This window comes from Schistocerca gregaria, chromosome 2, assembly GCF_023897955.1.
Source record: "Schistocerca gregaria isolate iqSchGreg1 chromosome 2, iqSchGreg1.2, whole genome shotgun sequence".
Lineage (NCBI taxonomy): Eukaryota > Metazoa > Arthropoda > Insecta > Orthoptera > Acrididae > Schistocerca > Schistocerca gregaria.
Window position 1 is genome coordinate 191,690,307 of NC_064921.1, and position 20,741 is coordinate 191,711,047.

Here is a 20,741-nt window from a genome sequence, read left to right on the forward strand (position 1 = left end):
CATCACTACTGCCATTTATTGTCAACAACTGAGACGTCTTGCGGAAGCAGTCCAAAAACAACGACCAAAAAGACTGCGTGAAGTGATGCTACTCCACGTTAACACCCGCCTGAAGATCTACTAGAATGAAAAGAAACACTACACAGGAAAAAAAAACACTATTCATGGATTCAGTTGGGAAGTCATTCTGCATCCACCTTATTCGCTTGGTCTTTGAGATTTTGACTTTTCCCGCTCTGCAAGGTGGTCCACTGATAGTGACAAGGCCAAATATCTCACGAAATAAGCATCAAACGAAAAAACTACAAAGAACGAAACTCGTCTAGCTTGAAGGGGGAAACCAGATGGCGCTATGGTTGGCCAGCTAGATGGCGCTGCCATAGGTCAAACGGATATCAACTGCGTTTTTTCTAAATAGGAACCCCCTTATTTAATTACATATTCGAGTCGTACGCAAAGAAAAAGGTCAAACTGATATCAATTACGTTTTTTCTAAATAGGAACCCCCTCAAGTGCGGACGGTATTTGCTTCGTGATACATTACCAGTGTTAAAATGGACCGTTTACCAATTGCGGAAAAGGTCGACATCGTGTTGATGTGTGGCTATTGTGATCAAAATGCCCAACGGGCGTGTGCTATGTATGCTGCTCGGTATCCTGGACGACATCATCAAAGTGTCCGGACCGTTCGCAGGATAGTTACGTTATGTAAGGAAACAGGAAGTGTTCAGCCACATGTGAAACGTCAACCGCGACCTGCAACAAATGATGATATCCCAAGTAGGCGTTTTAGCTGCTGTCGCGGCTAATCCGCACATCACTAGAAGACAAATTGCGTGAGAATCGGGAATATCAAAAACGTCGATGTTGAGAATGCTACATCAACATTGATTGCACCCATACTATATTTCTGTCCACAAGGAATTGCAAAAAAAATGGTTCAAATGGCTCTGAGCACTATGGGACTTAACATCTGTGGTCATCAGTCCCCTAGAACTTAGAACTACTTAAACCTAACTAACCTAAGGACATCACACACATCCATGCCCGAGGGAGGATTCGAACCTGAGACCGTAGCAGTCGCGCGGTTCCGGACTGAGCGCCTAGAACCGCGAGACCACCGCGGCCGGCCTAGGAATTGCATGGTGACGACAATGAACATCGTGAACGGTTCTGCCACTGGGCACAAGAGACATTACGAAACAATGACAGATTTTTTGCATGCGTTCTTTTTAGCGACGAAGCGTCATTCACCAACAGCTGTAACGTAAACCGGCATACTATGCGCTATTGGGCAACGGAAAATCCACGATGGCTGCGACAAGTGGAACATCAGCAACCTTGGCGGGTTAATGTATGCTGCGGCATTATGGGAGAAAGGATAATTGGCCCCATTTTATCGATGGCAATCTAAATGGTGCAATGTATGCTGATTTCCTACGTAATGTTCTACCGATGTTACTACAAGATGTTTCTCTGCATGACAGAATGGCGATGTACTTCCAACATGATGGATGTCCGGCACATAGCTCGCGTGCGGTAGAAGCGGTATTGAATAGCATATTTCACGACAGGTGGATTGGTCGTCGAAACACCATACCATGGCCCGCACTTTCACCGGATTTGACGTCCCCGGATTTCTTTCTGTAGGGAAAGTTGAAGGATATTTGCTATCGTGATCCACCGACAACGCCTGGCAATATGAGTCAGCGCATTGTCAATGCATGTGTGCACATTACAGAATGCAAACTACTCGCTGTTGAGAGGAATGTCGTTACAGGTATTGCCAAATGCATGGAGGTTGACGGACATCATTTTGAGTATTTTTTGCATTAATGTGGTATTTACAGGTAATCACGCTGTAACAGCATGCGTTCTCAGAAATGATAAGTTCACAAAGGTGCATGTATCGCATTGGAACACCCGAAATAAAATGTTCAAACGTACCTACGTTCTGTATTTTAATTTAAAAACCTACCTGTTACCAACAGTTCGTTAAAATTGTGAGCCATATGTTTGTGACTATTATATCTACATCTACATCTACATTTATACTCCGCAAGCCACTCAACGGTGTGTGGCGGAGGGTACTTTACGTGCCACTGTCATTACCTCCCTTTTCTGTTCCAGTCGCGTATGGTTCGCGGGAAGAACGACTGTCTGAAAGCCTCCGCGAGCGCTCGAATCTCTCTAATTTTACATTCGTGATCTCCACGGGAGGTATAAGTAGGGGGAAGCAGTATATTCGATACCTCATCCAGAAACGCACCCTCTTGAAACCTGACAGCAAGCTACACCGCGATGCAGAGCGCCTCTCTTGCAGAGTCTGCCACTTGAGTTTGCTAAACATCTCCGTAACGCTATCACGCTTACCAAATAACACTGTGACGCAACGCGCCGAACTTCTTTGGTCCTTCTCTATCTCCTCTGTCAACCCGACCTGGTACGGATCCCACACTGATGAGCAATACTCAAGTAACACGTGTTATTCTACGTCTGCATACATATTCCGCAAGACACCGTATGGTGTGTGTCGGAGGCTGTCTTGTGCCACTGCTATCATTTCCTTACCTGTTCCATTCGCAAACAGAGCGAGGGTAAAACGACTGCCTACTTGCCCCATACGAACCCTAATTTCTATTACCTCATCCTCGCAGTCCTTACGCGAAATGTACTTAGCTGCAGTAGAATCGTTCTACAGTCAGCTGCCGATGCCTGGCCGGCCGCGGTGGTCTCGCGGTTCTAGGCGCGCATTTCGGAACCGCGCGACTGCCACGGTCGCAGGTTCGAATCCTGCCTCGGGCATGGGTGTGTGTGATGTTCCCGGGTTAGCTAGGTTTAAATAGTTCTAAGTTACAATGACATCTATCACAAAGCGAAAAAAGTGATCCAACTAAAACATTCATATTTCTTTACATACTACACGAATATGTAATAAAAATGGGGGTTCCTATTAAAAAAAAAACGCAGTTGATAACCGTTTGACCTATGGCAGCGCCATCTAGCGGGGCAACCATAGCGCCATCTGGTTCCCCCCTTCACGCTAGACAAGTTTCGTTCTTTGTAGTTTTTTCATTTGCCGCTTATTTCGTGAGATATTTGGCCCGGTCACGATCAATGGACCACCCTGTATATCTGTTGAGCGTTTCTGTTATGTTTATTAAACTTATGGAAAAACGCTATGAACTTATGCAGTAACCCAGTATGACCTCATTTTCGCGCATGCCGATTTGGCGCTTAGCTGTCGAGTCGGGGCAACTTGCAGAGCGGATCGCAGGCAAGCACGATGTGCGCAGTCGCACACTGGAGAACGGAAAAAAGTTGTTAATTGGTGATTCACGTTACGCTTGTGTGAAGTGAAAAGAAGAAGGCTGAACTGAATTTTAAAAGTAATGGCTGACTTGAGTGACATTATGAAACTGAGTGATTGCTAACATATTGTGAATGAGCTTCTAGACATCGTAGGGACGTTTTGTGAAAAGTATGATTAATTTAGTGTCTAATGCAATCAGTTTCTGATTTCAAGAGACTTTTATCATCATTTTTATGATGTTACTGAACTAGATGCCCTCGGTGCAGTCATTGGTGTTTCCTGCCTTCTCATACGACTGTGAGACCCATACCGTGAAAACCAGCGACAACAGCCGAATTGATGCTTTTGACAAGTGGTGTAGACGGAAGATATTATGTGTACTATGGAGCGAATGAAGAACCAATATTTGCATTATGGAAGAACATTGCATCACAAGAAGTGTATCTTCCCGTGTCAGCGGAAGATACTTCCAGTTCCTTGGGCACATTTTGAGAAGAGAAGAGAATAATTTAGGAAAGACCATCTTGCAAAGCAAAATCGAATGCAGAATACCACTAGAAAGATCAGTAAGTTGATGGTTGGATCAAATGAAGAAGATTATCACCATATCTCCTCACACTATACACTGAAGAGCCAAAGAAACTGATATAGTCATGCCTATTCAATAACAGAGAAATGTAATCATGCAGAATACGGACCTGCGTTCGGCAACGCCTATGTAAAACAACAAGCGTCTGAAACAGTTGTTAGATCGGTTACTACTGCTAAATGGCGGGTTATCAACATTTAAGTGAGTTTGGACGTCGTGATATAGTCGGCACACGAGCGATGGCACACAGCATCTCCGAGGTAGCGATGAATTAGGGATTTTCCCTTACAACCATTTCACGAGTGTAACCGTGAATATCAAGAATCCGGTAAAACATAAAATCTCCGACATCACTGTGGCCGTAGAAACGGGACCAACGACGACTGAATAGAATCGTTCAAAGTGACAGAAGTTCAACGTTTCCGCAAATTGCTGCAGATTTCAGTGCTTAGCGATCAACAAATGTCAGCGTGCGAATCATTCAACGAAACATCGTCGATATTAGCTTTCGGAGCAGAAGGTCCACTCGTTTACCCTTGATAAGTGCACGACGCAAAGCTTTACACCTCGGCTCGTCAACGCCGACATTGGACTCTTGATGACTGTAAACATGTTGCCTGGTCGGACGAATCTCGTTTCGAACTGTATTGACGTATGGACGTACACGGGTATGGAGACAACCTCAGACCTTGTATATCAGCAAGGGACTGTTCAAGCTGGATGAGGTTCTATCATGGCGTGGGCCGTGTGCAGTTGAAATGATATGGGAACCCCGATGCTTCTAGATACGACTCTGACAGGTGACACGTACGTAAGCATCCTGTCTGATCACATGCATCCATTCATGTCTAGTACGCATTCCGACGGACTTGGGCAATTCCAAATGGACAATGCAACACCACACACGTCCATAATTGCTGAGAGTGGCTCCAGGAACACTCTTCAAAGTTTAAAGTATTCCAATGGCCACCAAATTCCCGAGACATGAACATTACTGGGCATATCTGGGACGCCTTGCTGGGTGTGTTTCAGAAGACATCGCCACCCCCTCGTACTCTTTCTGATTTATGGACAACCCTGTATGATTCATGGTGTCAGTTTCTTTCAGCAGTACTTCAGACAATACTCGAGTCCATGTCACATCGTTTCGGCGCACTTGTACTTGCTCGTGGGGGCACTACACGATTTTTATTTGACTCTTCAGTGTATAAAGAAGAGCTGCGAATGGAGAAATCTATTCGAAGATCAGTTAATGAAGAAAAGAATGAAGGAATGAGGTCACGACACGCAGCAGTTAGTTAATCGTCTAAAGATGATGAGTGAACTAATTATTTTAAATAGTAGGAGACTGATGGGCCACGTGCCACTTAGGCACACGGTAAAAATTCAGATGCAAGTTATGAATTCAGTAATCAATAACCAATATAAATCAGAGCATAAGGTGGAGATCTCACAGTGGTGAAGAGCAAAGGAGAAACCTTTATTTTTCTAATAAATGCAGTGAAGAAGAATTCCAAAAAATTTAGAAGTGAATGGATAACCTACTGAGTACGGAATTTTGAGTTAACAATAAACAAAGGAAAGACAAAAACAATGAATAGCAGCCCAAAGGAGGATATCGACTACTCAAACATTGTAACTAACTACCATTGCAGAAGAAGTGACCACTAGGTGTTATCTGGGAAGATACATAGGTTACGTATAATGGCTGCAGCAAAGCATTAGTCAATACCAAATTTATATTGGCGACTGAAGCGTTCTATAGATAACGAAAGCTGATGTTTTCGACCACTCATATTCATTTCAGGTATTTCTGAAACAAACAGGTGGAATACAGCACAGCAAAATGGTCCACTGGAGAAACAAAGAACACGGTATAGGGGGCCCATGGAAAGTGATGATACGTTAGGATGATTGTGGGACAAGACAGAGATTCGAATAATAAAAATAAGTTATATTTTGCCCAAGATACAGTAAATCTGTTGGGACCTAAATTTGAGGTACAATACATCAGGATAATCTCGACAAAAAAATGGTTCAAATGGATCTGAGCACTATGGGACTTAACTGCTGTGGTCATCAGTCCCCTATAACTTAGAACTACTTAAACCTAACAAACCTAAGGACATCACAAACACCCATGCCCGAGGCAGGATTCGAATCTGCGACCGCAGCGGTCGCGCGATTCCAGACTGTAGCGCCTAGAACCGGCCGGCTAATGTCGACATGTTGAAGAACATAGAGTATTTTCCGGCATTCTTGTGCACTGGTTAATATTTTCCTGTGCAGGGTACTACACAGTTTTAGAGGGCAGAGAATCTTAAACTAAGTGTTTCGCAGTAATGAATTAATGATAAGAAAGGAATGTTTCATGGTGCACTGAATAATGCTTGTGAGACACGTGTTTTGCGACGTGCCTGTGTTTCGTAACTAACAACTGCGTGCTGCTTCGGCGTTGCGGTCGCTTCTTGAAAAAGCAGCCCACAATCGTCGGTAGTGTATCTTCAGTAGTATTTACCATACTCTGCACTTTAATGTGGCCGAGGTTGTCTAGCGGGGAGAGCACAAGACTCCGGCCTATAGGTCCCCGAATCAAATGCCAGATAGGAACAAGCACTTTTCCTCCTTCCAATCCTTCCAGAACTGTCCAGTGAAACGAATGCACCACAGTGAAGAAAGGCTGCACTCTGCCTGCAGTGGGGACAACAGTCTGATCACCGGTTGTTCGCAACAGACTTTACCTTAGTTTGCAGTACATGACAGGGTGTCGTAGTTGGAGAATTATTTATTACAGAAACTTGCAGACCTGCATTTAACATATGATACAGAAACCATACAGCTAACGAAAAACCGAAAGCATGCACGTAGAAACGTTTCGAAACAGGGATCAAAATAATAGAATAAGAAAATATCGCCATATATAGGAACCCTCAAGAAATTACATCATTCAACCCACAAGGAGGTGGCCGATGATCTCAACAATGGACACTCCGCGTACTAGAAGCTAAAGAGATTGTGTTGTGCTGTATGATATCAAGTGGAAGAAGATACATGACCAAACAGTCGTCAAATTACCTGCGAAGTGCGTACTTCGTAGAATATAGTGCGGACGGTGAGAGATATTGGTCGAGCAATTATTTACGTCCCTATCAGAATCAACCCGTGCAAATAGCACCAATCATTTTAGTACACAGATTCTGCTATGGGAGTAGATTATGTTCTGCTGTTTCCATTAACATTGATAGCCATCACACTGAAAAGTTTTTGTGAAATCAAGTTACTGCTTGAAGTGAAAGTGTTGTGGTCAGAAAAAAGCTATGTATTTGCGGCGTAGTGTTTGGATGTTTTCCCTTTCAAAAATTTTGACTCTCACGTTTGGTACACACTCCATTAAGCTCCCATTTGCTGAAGATGAGATAACATATTTTTTGTACATTTCTGTCGATATTTAAAGGTTTCCCGTCAATATATATCTATATATATATACGAACAGTTATCCTTTTAGACACAGTTCTAAGAGTCTAACTGCCTGTCTCATCAGATTCTGATATGTCACGCCGAACGTAACAGACGACACTGATTACTACTGCCCATCAAGATGAAAGGAATTGCTGACATTGTTCTTCTTAGGAAGTTTCGTGCCCAGTCGATTTATAATGAAAGTATTGGAGTAATGACGCTGTATCACTCATTCTACTTTCGTAATGCCTTACGGGAGTGTGTCAAGGGTACTACAGCGCATCTGTATAATTCGCTTTCAAAATCCATTCCTAAAAATTAGAGGAGTGTTTTCAATAGTTATTGTGCATCTTTACTGGAGAGTGTCCAGAATTTCTGTTGCTCCAATCCCCTTTTGAAATACAGTTGGCAATAGTTGTTCTTCTTTTCTCTATGTATGTTGTTCTATGTTGCTTCTCGTTTCATACTGACATGGAACGTACATACTCGTAGGGCGTAAAAGGATTTCGTGAGATTTTCTGACATAAACAAAGCCCAATTTCCAGTAGCCTATCAACGGATCAATGGATAAAACGGTCTCCGACACAATGTTCCAGATATTTATTTTGCTCATTTTGTATTCTAAAGAGATTTCATTAGGATGAGCGAGCATAACTGTAGTTGAGAGAGTGTCAGGTGGCACTTCCCAAGTAAAGCAGATCGTAGAGGTCACATCGCGCCGTACGTGGCCCTGTAGCACGGATCAGCTGGCTGGTTACAGGCTGAGGGCATATTGTACTGTTTTGTTAACTAATAACAACGACACTGTTCTAATGAAGCAATTTCAATTCTAAGTTTGTGATTGATTGGGAGGCTTGCCTATCATTCAAGGAAGCTGTTGCCAGTTTCTTAGGTAGCAAAATCACTTATTTCATACACTATCACATTAATGTGACCGCCTGTCTAAAACCTGAGTAAGCACCTCGTGCAGCATGGACGGCTGCGAGAAGTGGAGGGAGAGAGTCCATCAGGTTCTGGAGGGTACCGAGAGGGACGTGGAGCCATGATGACTCCAATGCCGTGGACGGCTACTCTAGGTTTTTCGACTGAGGATCCATGGCGCGAATAGCCCGAAGGGATAGTCCCACAGATAATCGATTTTTTGAATCCGGGGAGTCTGGTGATCAGTGAGTACGGTAAACTCATACCGGTGTTCTGCGAAACGCACCCGTGCACTATGGGCTGTATGTCACGTTGCAATGACCTACTCGTAGATGCCATCATGCAGAGGAGAGCAAACTCCATGTAGGGGTGGACACGGCAACAAGGACAGATACATACCGGGTGATTAAAAAAAAACAAAAAAAAAAACACTCCATACTGCTAGACGCGTAAAAGATCTCTTGCGCGCGTCGTTTGGTGATGATCGTGTCCTCAGCCGCCACTTTCGTCATGTTTGGCTTCCCAGGTCCTCAGACCTCAGTCCGTGCGATTATTGGCTTTGGGGTTACCTGAAGTCGCAAGTGTATCGTGATCGACCGACACTTCCAGGGATGCTGAAAGACAACATCCGACGCCAATGCCTCACCATAACTCCGGACATTCTATACAGTGCTGTTCACGACATTATTCCTCGACTACGGCTATTTTTGAGGAATGATGGTGGTCATATTGAGCATTTGCTGTAAAGAACATAATCTTCGCTTTGTCTTACTTTGTTATGCTAATTATTGCTATTCTGATCAGATGAAGCGCTAACTGTCGGAAATTCTATGAACTTTTGTATTTTTTTTATTCTAATAAAACCCCATGTCATTCCAAGCATGTGTGTCAATTTGTACCTCTCTATCTATATTATTCCGTGATTTATTCAGTTTTCAAATTTATACTGACATTTTGATCACCCGATACTTGCGTTAATACATTGCTCCTTCCAGAATTACTAGATCACCTAGGGGATGCCACGAAAACATTCCCCAGACCATACCGCTCCTGTTTGCAGGCTGTTTGATTTCAGATGTTTCACGCCGTTCACGCCAACCTGTTCAATGGATCGTAAAACGTAATTCATCTGAAAGAAAAAGGGCCACCTGTCCCCATTGAAGGGACGTCCAGTTGCTGTACTGGAGTGCTAATTTCAGCCTTCGTCGCCGATGAACAGCAGTGAGTATGAGCATGAACCAGGTGCATGCTGCGGAGGCCCGTACGCAGAAACGTTCATTGGGCGGTCTTTGAGGAAACACTGTTGATAGGCCCTTGGTCCATCTGGTGGTCAGATGCTCAACAATTGCAAGTCTATTCACATGTCCTCGTCTCCATGGGCATCGTTCACGCGAGTTGTTAATGGCTCGTGATGCACCATAGTTGTCACGGCACCGGTTTTGCATACCGCCATTTTGCCATGCACTGTATACTTCAACCATGGCGGCCGCGAACAGTTTGCAAACTTAGCTATTTCGGAAATGCTTCCTCCCTTGTCCCGAAAGCCAATGATCATGTCTTTTTGGACGTCTGATAAATCTATCCGTTTCCGCGTTACGACAACGATTAGCACCCTTTTCCGCATACCCCAGACCCTCTTTATGCAGGGTGAAAAATATTTAAACTGACAAACTCTGGGGTGCTGTAGGGGACATGAAAACAAATATTTTTCCTTCATGTCATTTTTTCCTATGATGAGTATTTAAACCGGCAGAGGAAGATTTCTCTGGTGGCAAATTAATTAAACCAACGAACACTCTGCCTCTGCCAATCCACGTTTCTGGGAACCGTCAGTTCAGGAATCGACGCACACGATGACTGAAATGTGCCGGCGCCCCGTCATGTTGGAACCACATGCGTTGTCTTGTAGGGAGCGGGACGTATTCCAGCAATTTTCGCAATGCTCTGGCGAGAAAATTCCAATTGTGGCTGCCATTTAATGGCCTATGTAGCAGATACGACCCAATTAAACAGTCCCCAACAACACCGGCTCACACATTAACGAAGAAGCACACTTGACGAGCGCTAGTAACTGTGCCATGTAGGCTACCCTCACTCCAAACATGCGAATTGTGCATGTTGAAGACTCCATCACGCCCGAACGTTGCTTCCTCAGTAAACAACACAGAGGATGGAAACGTAGGATGCATTTCACATTGTTCCAGGTACCACTGCGAAAACTGTCCTCTGGCTGGATAATCAACTGGTTCCAGGTTGTGGACACGCTGTAAGTGAAGTGTACGCAACAATTGCTCTCGAAGGACTGTTCTTACATTCGTCTGATTCGTCCCCATGTTTCGTGGAATTGCACGAGTGCTGGTTGAAGGATGCCCCTTCACATGCTCCAAGACAGCTTCACCAAATTGCAGCGTTCTTACCGTTCGACCGCGTCCCTGTCTAGGTAACCTGCTAACTGACCCGGTCTCACGCAGACGTCGGTTCACAGCAGTAAAGGTCGTATGGTGCGGGATACGGCGATTAGGATATTATTGTTGATAAACCCGCTGTCAACTCGTCCGTTGTGGTGCGATACGTAGTACCCACCAACAGTATCAGTGTACACACTCCAGGTGTATCGCTCCATTAGTAAGCAGAGACAATGCACTACTACACTGGTGGACATCAGTTTCCTACAACTGAAGAGCGTAATACGGCCTCCAACGGTTTAAATAATCCTCATAGGAAAAAATGACATTAGGGAAAAATATTTGTTTTGATGTCCCCTACAACCTCCTAGAGTTTGTCGGTTTAAATACTTTTCACCCTGTATACTCTTCACGTCTAGTGGACCACCTGCCGTTGTGAGTGGTTATTGCACTTTGACGTCACATTAATGTGAGTGGACCGTGTGGTTATACTGTAGATAAAATGAAGGACCAGTAAAAGACGTTCGGCTGTTTGATGGTCTCAGGATTCACTTTTTGAGAAGACTCCCTTTTCTTGAAAATGTGGACAGCTGGAACACCAGTAGAATGGGAGCATATTGCTGGACAATTAACCGTGACTTTAAAAAAATGCGGTTCACTGGAGAAAAAGCTACACTGGACGCTTTAACGAGAAAAGGCAAGAAACGTAAGCCAATGGACGCATAATCCTACATAATAAAATGTGTTTTCTTGGGCGTACTTCAATAATCTCTTTGTGCACATTGAAAAGTTGAATAATTAGAAGAGAAGTTCAAAATACCGAGTATGGTCTACAATCGGACTAGCGGGTTTTTACGTACTGGAAGATGATAAGGTACTGGAAGATGATAACTTCCTCGTGAATGAAATGTCAAACAGTGCTCTAGTTAAAGCTATTTGAGCAGAAAACACTCAACTCAACGCATCTTTGTATGACAATACAGCAAACAGATGTTTTTTCGGTCCTCTCCGTACATTAAAGTATATGTGTTCTCCATTTTACCATAGATTACATGTTAGTAGTAGACCATCGTTTTAAGAATATTATAAAATATCTGGTGGGCTGGCATATCAATTCAGACTTATTTGTTACGGCATCCCGTACATAACTCCAAATGTGAAAACATACATTCGTCTAAACTTTATTTGAATCTAACACTAAAGAGTTAAATAACGCTAGTCTTTGTCTTTTTTCCCCTCAGAATTCTTGAAAAAAAAGACTTCATTTGCTTTAAAGAACAAGGGCCGACAGTAGGAATAGGCTACTCGTTACCAGATCTGAACAAAAATTTTAAAAATCCGAAATACAGAAGAAAAAGAAATCAAAAGGAAAGATTATGAAGAACGAGAAAGAAGACAATTCTTCAGGGAGTTCATTACTGCAGGTACCATTATTTAGAATAAGTCACATGGATCTATCTGTGGGAAAAAGGAAGCCTGACGATGACGATGCAGCCTTCGTTTCCTACGAAGGACATTTTTCAGATGACGTTAAGGCACAGCTGTCGACAGTGTGCATCACGTGCAATCTATAGGCCAGTTCTTCTGGAACGAAACAGGATTACACAGTTTTGTAAATAAACTGAAGAAAAATTAAGTAGGTTTCTATGTTCAACTTTAATCAAGATCGAAACTGCATAACTGCATACCGCATAACATTCTTTTAAAGTAATGCGATATTGAAGAGATAAAATGATATTACTTCAGATACTTTTTCTTTCTTTTTCCAAAAAGACAATGAAATGAATACGTTAGTTATGTTACTTCCAAAATAGAATTTGAAAAACTGTTGTTTAGTTATATCACGAAACCACATACGATCGCAATATAATTGGATCAGCATATTAAAACGGTTTCAAAATTTTGTTATTAATATAAATGAGATCCAGATGAAAATAATGTTATTCGAAACGTCGACCTTTACCATTTTTCATTAAAATTAGACGTGTTTTAGATATTTTGCAGTATATGGCGAATTCAACATTAGGCAAAACTGAAGGTGACAGAAAAAAACTGAGGTCAAATACGTATATACATCTACATCCGTCGTTCAAACGACAGTAAAGCTCATGGTAGAGGGTAGCTCCTGTTTTATCAGTCATTAGAGCTTCTTCCCCTCCTGATCACATATGATTGCGAGAAGAATGATTGCTTAAATGCGTCTGTGCGTCCTGCAATTAGTGTAATTTTGTTTGCACCTTCCATATGGGAGGATACGGAGGGTGATGAACAGTTTCTCTACATTTTGGTGCCCTAAAAATTCTGTAAGTACACTTTCGCGGGATATTTTGCGCTCACATTCAAGCTTCTGCCAAACGAGATTTTTCAACATTCCACACTCTCCGGTTAGTGAAACGAATTTGCAGCCACTTGTGTGACCCTTCTTCGTAAAATTCAATGTGCTTTGGTAGTCCTAAATGGTATGGACCCCTCGCATCTGAGAAATATTCTAGAAAAGGTCGCACGATTGATTAGTAAGCAACATCCTTGGTATACTGATTGCATATCCCCAGTATTCTAGGAATAAAATAAAGCTTGACATCTGCCTTACCTACGGTTGAGCCTATGTGATCCTTACATTGCTTATCCCTACAAAGTGTTACACCCACGTACTTGTATGAGTTTTCCGATTTCTTCTGTTATTCTTTGATACTGTAGCCAGAGAATACTACGTTTATTCGTTTTGAGACGTGCACAATTTTACAGTTTTGAACATCTGAATCAAGTTGCCAGTCTTTGCAACACTTTTAAATTTTTTCAGTGTCTGACTGAATGTTCGTGCAACTATTTTAAGATTCTATTTTATTATAAATAACTAAATAATTTGCAAAAGTTGTGAGTTTACTGTTAATATTGTCTGCAAGGTCTTTAATGTGCAACCTGAACATCAAGGTGCCAACACACTTCCCTGGAGTACACCCATAAGTAATTCTACATTTGTCGATTGGTCTATTTCCAAGATAACTTGCTGCGTCCTCCCTATCGAAAAATCCTCAATCTAGTCACAGATTTCGCTTCATACCCCGTACTACCGTACTTCCAGTATGGAGTCAGACCTAACAAAACCATCAGCTTTAGCAAAGAACTTTCACCTGAAAACGTTGGTCACGAGCTACTAAGGCTCTGAAGCTTCCGTACAAACTTCATTATGTGCACAGACAGTCCATCCATCCAACCATTCGAGATCACCGTCAATTTTTACCTTCTACTGATAAGATGTCGACCCTGCAAATTCCAATACTTCCTAGAATGTTTTAGTTTGATGTAAGACAACAAATGACAAAATAAATATTTTTCTATTGTGGTATAATTATAAATTAGCTATTTTCCAGTGTTTTTTCCTTTAGTTGTACTGCCAAACTTTTATTCTTCCCGAATTTCATGATTCTACATGGAGGGAAGTGCGCTGTAGGTTGTAATGAGCGAGTCTGCGAGTATTAAAACAGGTGGTACTTTTGATTGCATTGGCGTAAAAGTTTGCAGTTATTACACCAAGGGTGGTGACTTGATACCTTCATTCATTCCTGAGAAAAAGGGATCTTAATATGATTACAAATTAACAATTTCGGTTTTTTTCTTTTACTTGTACTGTGAAAACTGTCTTGTTTCCAAATGTCATGGTTCTAGACCAACGAGATGTACCCTATGGGTTTTGATGAACGGGTTTGCTAGTATCAAACAATATGAAATAAATTGCCATATCTTTTTATTGCCCTGACTTAGAAGCTAACCTTTATTATACCGCCAAGGGACCATAGCTCTTAATATGTGCATAAATTTCAGCTTGATACGTCTACCCGTTCCTGACAAGAAAAGGGGATTAATAAATGGACAGATAGGAAGTCTGATAACAAATAACAACTTTTTTCGTGTGGTATAGATACAGATTAACAGTTTTCTGATATTTTTCTTTGGTTGTAGTGTGAATCCTGCTTCTGGACAAATTTCATGATTCTAGTGAACGGGAAGTAGCCTAGAGGTATTGATGAATAAGTTTACGAGTATCAAAATACATTACATAAAATGACCTTATCTTTTGATTGCATTGACTTGGACGTTTAATTACTTTACGTTGTCAAGGGACCGTAGACCTTAGTATCTGAATTTGTAAATTTCAACTTGATAGGCCAACCCGTTCTTGAGAAGAATGGTTCGGAACAGTCCAACGGACAGACGGACAACAAGCTGTTTCTGCCGTTTTTACCGATTGAGGAGCAGAACCTTAGAAAATTAATAAAATGTATTAGTTCGTTTAAGTGTGTGACCTACAATAAGTCTGAGATTAGAATAAATACCAACCGATAAGCCTTTGCATAAATATAACTTCATTGGTGCTACTACACTTCTATGGGTGACACCACTGCCTGTAGATTGCTGTCGCTGACGACAGCAAAATAGTGCTCAGTGTCAGCAGAGGCTGTTGGATGGAGGGTGAAGGTGTGGATATCGTGAGAAGCTACGCCTCCAGTATGTTGGTGGTCTTTAGTCCAGTTACCTGCCGTCCCGACGGCTGGTGGCTGCGCGGCTGTGTGTAGAGGCGAGAGAGTGCAGAGTCTGTCTGGATCGGCGGCGGAGGCACAGCAGAGGCGCGGCTGCGGGGGCGGCGGTCAGCGACGGTCTGAGCCTCCGGGACGGCGGGCTCCAGCGAAGCCCCCGCCGCCGGGGAAGCCCCGGGCCGCCACCCCCGCCCCGCCGCCCCCGCCGTGGCCGCACAAACACGGCTTCACTGTGGCGCACAACCTATCGATGGGTCAAGGCGGATCTCGGTCGAAGCTAGCCTACATATCGCTCGATAAAATCCGACAGCGCGGTTGCAGTATTTTGTGTAATCGTGCATTTCTACTACATGTACTTTTCTTATACGTAGTCTCCATCACCTCCTATGGCCTTGTGGCAACGTTGCCTAAGAGCGTGTGTTCCCTATTCATTGAAACTTTCGTTATGTGCTCTTAGCCTTTTTCTCATTGCACAAATTACCTCATCATCTTCAAAGTGTATCGGTCATGGTGATTGATTAAGTGGCCCAACCAGGTGGAAGTGCGACACGTCAGGATTAGGCATTGATGTCCAGCCCAGTTTGGAGGTGGGGCTCCTGGTTTCTGACACTTGAGTGCAGGTGTACATTGTCACGTTGGATCAAGGTTTCTTGTGGATTCTTGTCAGACAGAACACGTCCGAAATAGTTCTTGAATTAGTTCAGAGTCTTCGCATTTGTCCCTGAATTAATGACCGAACGTTTTGGCAGCACACTGATGAGAATGATACTATCACTATCCCAAAAGACTGTTACCCTGACTTTGCCAGTAGAGGGAACTACCTTGAATTTTTCCTTTCTGGGTGATTCCGAATAGTGCCACTTCATTGATAGCGTTCTCGTTTTGGCTCAAAGTGATGCATTAATTTTATTTTAATATAAAGTAATCCAGATCGCAATAAACATACATATTTAATTCTGGTTACCAGTTTCGGTCTTTAAGACGGTCGTCAGACCAAGACTGTGAAATGTACAGGTCTTGCCATTTAAAACTGTTCGTGAAAATACCTGGAAAACTGCAAATTGAATTAAAAAAGATTGTACTAAAAGTTGTTCGTCTCAGAGTGGAACATCCAGTAACACCAAGCTCGATCCCCGGCCCAGATCAACGGGCAGAGAGAGGGAAAGCGAGAGAGAGAGAGAGAGAGAGAGAGAGAGAGAGAGAGAGAGAGACTGTGTGTGTGTGTGTGTGTGTGTGTGTGTGTGTGTGTGTGTGTGTGCGTGTGTGTGTTTGGAGTTTACGTGCGCTCATCAGCGTTGTTATCAGCGTCCTTAGCAATGTAACAGGAATCGAATGTGGATAAAAGGGCTAAAGATGATGTCACACCATGAGGAGCAAACCTACGAAATGACACTAACTGACTCACTCCCACGTCTCTCGCGCTGACACACGGTCACTCCATCTCACACGCCATGAGGCAAGGAAAAAAAATGAAATGTGGTAAACATTAGAGCGGGAGCGGGATCCGGATTATCAGGGGAAAAATACGTTATTTCTGTATTTAGTTTTTATTTTGTTGCGTGATAGATGGCGCTGTAATCGAAAAAAGTCATAATGACTTAAAACCTCTGAAAAGCGATAATATTTCAACGAATATACGTCATATTAGGTTCACTGAAGAATCGAACGGCAATTATTATGAAATCTTTAGTGGGAAAACAGTTGTTGTTGTTGTTGTTGTGGTCTTCAGCCCAAAGACTGGTTTGATGCAGCTCTCCATACTACTCTATCCTGTGCAAGCTTCTTCATCCCCCAGTACTTACTGCAACCTACATCTTTCTGAATCTGCTTAGTGTATTCATCTCTTGGTCTCCCTCTACGATTTTTACCCTTCACGCTGCCCTCTAATACTAAATTGATGATCTCTTGATGCCTTAGAACATGTCCTACTAACCGATCCCTTCTTCTAGTCAAGTTTTGCCACAAACTCCTCTTCTCCCCAATTCTATTCAATACCTCCTCATTAGTTATGTGATCTACCCATCTAATCTTCAGCATTCTTCTGTAGCACCACATTTCGAAAGCTTCTATTATCTTCTTGTCCAAACTATTTATTGTCCATGTTTCACTTCCATACATGGTTACACTCCATACAAATACTTTCAGAATCGACGCCGCGGTATAGGCGCTGCAGTCATGGACTGTGCGGCTGGACCCGGCGGAGGTTCGAGTCCTCCTTCGGGCATGGGTGTGTGTTTGTCCTTAGGATACTTTAGGTTAAATAGTGTGTAAGCTCAGGGACTGATGACCTTAGCAGTTAAGTCCCATAAGATTTCACACACACAGAAATGACTTTCTGACACTTAAACCTCTCTACTTCGACCATCGTCAGTTATTTCGCTCCCCAAATAGCATAACTCCTTTACTACTTTAAGTTTATCATTTCCTAATCTAATTCCCTCAGCATCACCCGAGTTAACTCGACTACATTCCATTATCCTCGTTTTGATTTGGTTGATGTTCATCTTATATCCTCCTTTCAAGACACTGTCCATTCCGTTCAACTGCTCTTCCAAATCCTTTGCTGTATCTCACGTAATTACAATGACATCAGCGAACCTCAAAGTTTTTATATCTTCTCCATGGATTTTAATACCTACTCCGAATTTTTCTTTCGTTTCCTTTACTGCTCGCTCATTATATAGATTGAATAACATCGGGGAGAGGCTACAATCCTGACTCACTCCCTTCCCAACCACTGTTTCCCTTTCATGTCCCTCGCCTCTTATAACTGCCATCTGGTTTCTGTACAAATTGTAAATAGCCTAACGCTCCCTGTATTTTACCCATGCCACCTTTAGAATTTGAAAGAGAGTATTCCAGTTAACATTGTCAAAAGCGTTCTCTAAGTCTACAAATGCTACAAAAGTAGGTTTGCCTTTTGTTAAGCTACCTTCTAAGATAAGTCGTAGGGTCAGTATTGCCTCATGTGTTCCAATATTTCTAAGGAATCCAAACGGATCTTCCCCGAGGTCGGCTTTTACCAGTTTTTCCATTCACCTGTAAAGAATTCGCGTTAGTATTTTGCAGCTGTGACTTATTAAACTGATAGTTCGGTAATTTTACATCTGTCAACTTTCGCATTGCAACTATTATATTCTTCTTGAAGTCTGAGGGTATTTCGCCTGTCTCATACATTTTGCTCACCAGATGGTAGAGTTTTGTCAGGATTGGTTCTCCGAAGGCTATCAGTAGTTCTAATGGAATGTTGTCTACTCCTGGGGCCTTGTTTCGACTTAGGTCTTTCAGTGCTCTATCAAACTCTTTAAGCAGTATCGTATCTCCTATTTCATCTTCATCTACATTCTATTCCATTTCTATAATATTTTCCTCAAGAACATCGCCCTTGTATAAACCCTCTGTATACTCCTTCAACCTTTCTGGTTTCCCTTCTTTGCTTAGAACTGGATTTCCATCTGAGCTCTTGATATTCATACAAGTGGTTCTCTTTTCTCCAAAGGTCTCTTTAATTTTCCTGCAGGTTGTATCTACCTTACCCCTAGTGATATGCGCCTCTACATCCTTACATTTGTCCTCTAGCTATGCCTGCTTAGTCATTTTGCACCTCCTGTCGATCTCATTTTTGAGGCGTTTGTATTCATTTTTGCCTGTTTCATTTACTGTATTTTTATTTTTCTCCTTTCATCAATTAAATTAAATATTTCTACTGTCACCCAATGATTTCTACTAGCCCTTGTCTTTTTACCTACTTGATCCTCTGCTGCCATCACTACTTCACTCCTCAAAGCTACCCCTTCTTCTTCTACTGTACTTCTTTCCCCCACTCTTGTCAATTGTTCCCTTATGCTCTCCCTGAAACTCTGTACAACCTCTGGTTTAGTAAGTTTATCCAGGTACCATCTCCTTAAATTCCCACCTTTTTGCAGTTTCTTCGGTTTTAATCAACAGTTCATAACCAATAGATTGTGGTCAGAGTCCACATCTGCCCCTGGAAATGTCTTACAATTTAAAACCTAGTTCCTAAACCTTTCAGTATCTCCAGGCTTCTTCCAACTACTGAAAAGGCTGTTGCCCCTCTCCAGGAACCACACGTTCGTCTGGTCTCTAAACAGATACCCCTACGTTGTGATTGCACATACGGTACGGCTATCTGTATCGCTGAGCACGCAAGCCTCTGCACCAACGGTAAGGTTTATGGTTCACTGGGGATAGCAAACAAAACTTGATTACCGAGAGTATAATATACTACTTTGTCGACATTATTGCGTAATGTCGTTTACACTTCCTGAGTAACGTTCAAACTAGATTCAATTCATTGATAAACAAACCAATGAATTGTTCCAGGTGCTTTCCATTTCAGCGATATCTGCCTCTCGAACCTCCTACGTTCCTAGCCTGATGTATATTTCTTGAGATATTATCATTTTTTGATGATTTTTATCTCATTTTGGTATTTGTTGGTTACAGCGCCATCTATCACACTTGGAAAAAATTTTTGAAATACCATAGCTAAGTATCTTTTCACTAAGAATTTGAACACGCAATAACAATGTGGTTTCCTATTTAAGATTTCAAAGTTGACCCTGTCCAGGGGGGGGGGGGGGGGGGGTAGGGGGTCGAATATGGCATCACTGGATATCCGCCTTTGAGACAAAAAACTGTTTTTAGTCCGATTTGTAGTTTTTCATAAATTTCCAAAAACAATGTTAAATACCTCAAACTGTATAACATTTACAATGTGCCATGTATGACGTACACTTAACAACCATAAGATCTAACATAAAAGCAACACGAGTTACGCTGTAGAATCATGTGTTATGCAGCACAGCGCACAGCGCCGCGTTGTTGTACCAGCTGGCAATCTACCCGTCGTGTACTGGTGACTAGATAATAAAGGCTAGGCGTCATAAAATGGAAGCTTCACCCACTGATCTTCATGTGTCATTAATAAAAACGGCCAAACCCTCAAACAGCCAGTGTATAAACAGAAGATACTCACATTGTGTACGAAACCCTGATTTAAAATTGGTTATAATCTATTAATGAATTTAAAAAGTTTAAAAGGCCAATATCAGCAGCCCGAATATTGTAAATGCCCTCTGTTGTCTATTTTACAGAGCTGTTAGTTTGTTTATACATTACCATGGTAACCTGCTAAGCAAAAATTATATTGCACAGGAGGCTAATGCCCGCCACGGATATACAACGTTGCTTCTACTGCCGTTTCTGGTGCAGTTTCTCCCGTTAGGAGGCCACTGAAGGGAATACTTGTCGTTATGCAGTGTCTAGGCACAACCGTCAACGTCCATACGTAAAGAGTCTGCTTGTTAAAATTATCAGTAATAATTTGAAAAAAAAATTACAATAAAATATAATTGCCATCTGTTGTAGTTAATCTAATTATTAGGTTGTGTTTGTAGTGTGATGGTAACATGTGAGTGAATTCCTAAGGGACTAAACTGCTGAGGTCATCGGTCCCTAGACTTACATACTACGTAACCTAACTGACGCTGCCTTAA

At 42.3% G+C, this 20,741-nt stretch overlaps 1 protein-coding gene across 2 annotated transcripts in view; it reads right to left on the reverse strand.

Moving 5' to 3' along the window:
* Window positions 1-15,371, reverse strand: part of LOC126336659 (neither inactivation nor afterpotential protein C) — a 340,870-nt gene extending 325,499 nt beyond the window's left edge. The window contains exon 1 of one of the 2 annotated variants that reach the window (XM_050000600.1): window positions 15,222-15,371. The gene's annotated coding sequence lies outside the window, so the exon portion shown is untranslated. The remainder of the gene's footprint in view (window positions 1-15,221) is intronic. The other variant, XM_050000597.1, reaches the window with a different exon arrangement.
* Window positions 15,372-20,741: the final 5,370 nt, after the last annotated feature.